Source organism: Nothoprocta perdicaria, unplaced genomic scaffold, assembly GCF_003342845.1.
Source record: "Nothoprocta perdicaria isolate Ctin4 unplaced genomic scaffold, notPer1 scaffold_230, whole genome shotgun sequence".
Taxonomy (NCBI): domain Eukaryota; kingdom Metazoa; phylum Chordata; class Aves; order Tinamiformes; family Tinamidae; genus Nothoprocta; species Nothoprocta perdicaria.
In genome coordinates this window covers 427,774-431,659 of record NW_020455456.1, presented here as the reverse complement: position 1 = coordinate 431,659, position 3,886 = coordinate 427,774, and the positions used below count along the sequence as shown (strand labels likewise).

The 3,886-nt window shown below is 39.3% G+C and overlaps 1 long non-coding RNA gene across 1 annotated transcript; it reads right to left on the bottom strand.

The window, feature by feature from the left end:
* Positions 1–543: 543 nt before the first annotated feature.
* Positions 544–2,234, bottom strand: LOC112947418. The gene is made up of 4 exons (XR_003249405.1): positions 2,039–2,234; positions 1,701–1,853; positions 1,380–1,489; positions 544–1,164 (listed from the first exon to the last, which is right to left on the bottom strand). It is a non-coding gene; the product is annotated as an uncharacterized LOC112947418 (long non-coding RNA).
* Between the last annotated feature and the right edge of the window lie 1,652 nt (positions 2,235–3,886).

Genomic DNA, 3,886 nt, shown 5'->3' with positions numbered 1-3,886 from the left:
AATGGATCTATTGCACAGAAAGTAGCTACAAGACCTATTGGTATGGGGGAATCCCACACAATAGTATGGCATAAGATGTTCCCTCCCATGGTTATTTCTTTAATGACTGTATGCACACATGGATGATGGAGACTCAGAGAGCTAGCTGTTCCCATGTAGGAAGAAGGATATATATTTATGGGAGAGTTTGTCTTTTCAATCCAGTATCCCAAAAGAACAAGACTTACACTTCCATATGTGTATGCGTCCATCTCCACTTCTAACAACTACGCCACTGGTCGATTAAAAAAATCAAATAAATAAACCAAAAGAGTAAAAGATCTAGTTTAAATAAAACAAGTAGATTGACAGAAGAATTCCATTGGCAGAAAGACTTCAGCAACAGATCACCACTCACTAATTATCAGAAGATCAAGACAGAGAACATATATTATGAAGGACACACATAGACAGTTTTTTTTTTAATCCACTTTACTAGACAACAGAGAATCCAGCCATAAAACCAGCTCTTTGTCTCTGTAAGCTGTATGATCCAATCGAAAAGGAAGCGATTGTAGGACTTTGTATGAGTCCTATATGTATTCTTGCCTTTAGGTTTAAACACATACCTCCATAGCACATTAACAATTATTTCTTGGAATACAGAAGACAAGGCTGTTTTAGACAGACTAGTGAAGAAGAACTGTTGCTGTTGATAGCAGCCAAATGTCATCTGATCATGCAGAGCCTGCAGCGCAATCTGGTGCATGCATGAGAACACATATTTGTTTCTCAAAAGTCTACTACAGAACCAGCAAGGGACTATTATGAGCAGTGTTTTGAGATAAAGCACTTCCACTATTGGCCTGTAAATTCAATTGGGAATTGAAAACCAGGCTGTATGGTCATGTATCTTTTTCTTCCTGCTGATGGGCCATTTCCAGCAGTTAAAAAAAAAAAGAAGGCTGGAGGAAAACTGTGACTTATGCAAGTCTTGCTTTGCTTTCTTTCCTTCCAAGTAGAATTCTTCTATCCTCACAGAGGTACAGCTCAGAATAATGCTTGATTCTGTGGCTGTGCTCAATGAACAATTCTTTGAACAAAGAATGAACCAAAGCAGTAACTTCCTTTTCCACGGGGCAGCTTGGAGGAGCTCTCCCACTGGTGCTGGTATCACAAGCAGAACTGAAGAAATGCACACACATTTACTCATATCCTTGCAGATAGATTTGTATTTTGCATGGGAGTGTAGTATTCCCAGTGACATTTTCACCCAAAGCCTCACTTTAGCAAGCTCATGTGTTAATAGAGAATTAGAACAAACTTTTCAGCACCAGTAAGGGACCCTGGGAAGGAAGGGAGGGAGGGCCAAGAGCAAATACAGGTGCTGTTAATCTTACCTAGTTGTCTTGAGAAACTGGTACTTCAGAGAAAGATTAAAAAAAAAGATGTTCTAGTTTGAAGAACACATCCTCACAGCCTCATCAAGCATGCAGAGAAGGTCAGAAATCTATGGTAAACAGGCAGAAAAGAGAAAAAAARAAAAAAAAGACATTTTCTCCTACTTTCCATCTCCAAAAGATGACAAAACAACCTAGCCCTTAATTCTCAGTTTATATCCAATATTATATTATCCATTTTGACCAACAGCTGGAAAACTACAAATTATTCAAGAAAGGATTATCTGCTATAAACCCATCAGTAATGTAGAGGTCACTTACCATTTGTTCATGTCTAATCCTTTTAATAGATGTAGTAACAGAAGAAATATTACTGCTGTACATTCAYTTAGCTTAGCAGATATGGTTAGATCGGTCTTCTCCCATAATATGCCTCTGAGACATCTTTGGTATTTAAAGCAACAGTGCAGGAGACTGGAGGAAGAAGAGAGAGAGGCATATCAAGTTTTGCTGCTTCAAGAACATACAACTTAATTAATACCCATTTTGTTTCATGTCAAGGGGACAGATCCAGCCTAAAGAGTGTTCCAATTACAACCCACATTTAAGAAACTCTTTTTCTGTAACAACCCTTTCTTGTTGCAAAGGTCCAGCCTCACCACAGTGTCTTCCTTTTTGTTCAGAGAGGGATAGAATTGACTGTTGCTCCTATTTTCTCCTTGCCCAAGCCAATGCTATAAGGTCAAAGGTAGATATATTTTTCTAGACCTCCAGTCTAATTGGAGCAAGCTCATTAGTCCAAAGATCCAGATCTACAGTTCATGACAGTGGGTAAGGCAGCCCCAGGAGCTATACCCAACCATGCCATAGTCCCTCCGAACAAGGCAGTGAATTTTTTCAACTCAACAAGCTTTATTTTCTCCATTTAAAATGAAGATTGTGGTAACTAATTAGCTTTTTAGAGCTCCTTCCTTGAAAGGCAGATGCTAAACACTTCCACAAACAAATAGGAATAACAGTGAAGTCACAGCTGAGCGGGTATGGCTGGAAGCAGGGCAAAAGAGTCACAAACAAGGAGCATGCAGTAAGAAAGTCTGCAGCTGGGAGAGGGAGGGAGTGTGTGCGAAGAGAAGATAGCTTTTATTTGAAACACATGTGTGCTGGTTAATCAGGGCTGGGACCTGGGATCGGGTGAGAATCTGCAGTTGGGAGAAGGTGGCAGACATAGGGAAATTATTTTTTATTTCAAACAGATGTATTGAAACAACCTTATGTTGATGAAACTCAATAAAGGAGAGACTTAAAGAGGGGGTGTACTGCAATGGAAATTGGTAGCTGGGAGGCAGAAGGGAAAATGATCATTAGTAATAAGTACATGTGATTTCTGCACACGCATGGCAGAGAGGCGAGAGTGGGACTCAGCTGTGGAGCAAGCAGAATGTAAAGTCCCAACCACTGCTGCTGCAGAAAGCAAGAGACCAGCTTGTCCAGAAGGAAGGGAAGGGGGAGTATGAAACAGAGGGGTGTGTGTACATATATATATATATATATATAAAAAAAATAAAAATTACTGACTTCAAATGCAACAGAAGTTTCACCATTAATATATAACACTAAAGAAGCATTCTGAGTCCTTTATCTCTCCCTGCAGCACTTCTGTGCTCTCTTAACATTTATAGCAGGAGATCTGAAAAAGATTCTTGTGTTTTTGTCAAAAACTTCATAATCTTTGCCGTGCAGTGTGAAGATAGAATCTCGCGTCCTCCTCACAATTTTCTTTTTCCTTTTTCTTTAAAGCAATGTGTTAGCTATGTTCCTAATTTGGTTTAAGGTGAGAGCTGTTATCAACTTTGCCTCCCTAGGGAGCCTGCAATCACAAACAGCAAGAGGTTTTGTTTAAAAACATAAACATGTACTACTGTGAGTAAATGAAAAACAAATTCATTATGGGCAAGATCGGACCAGTTTACATAAAACAGCAGAGGAAAATTGGTGAAATCTCTGATTGTTGTGAATAATAATTTCAAAAGCAAATAAATGTTTGGACACTGTGCTCAGTGTCCAGGCTTCCATCACTCTCAATGAAGATCTCATCAGTGTTGTCACTAGAGACCAGGGTGAGATCCATGTTAAAGGTCTTTAGATCTAAATAAAATGAATCTCCCCATTGACCAGGTTGTCATCTGCTTTTCTAAACCATGCTTTAGAAAAAGAGGCTAGAGTGGCTTGCTCGGATGGATGTGCCTGTCTGAATTCAAGAAGCCCTCTTTTCATCAGGACAATCTGAAGCGTTTCTTTTTTCCTACAACAGGTTGTGTAAGAGAGAAGGACCCATGACACTTTAACACATGTTTTTAGKCCCCCAAGCACTCAGATACACAATSAAGGTACAGTAACAAAGAGCACATGCTCTGCCAAAAAACAATGACTTATTAGTTCTAGGAAATTTGCTGTATCCCAAAATGCAACATAAAAATAGCTGTATTTTCAGAAGCTCTCAGGCAGAC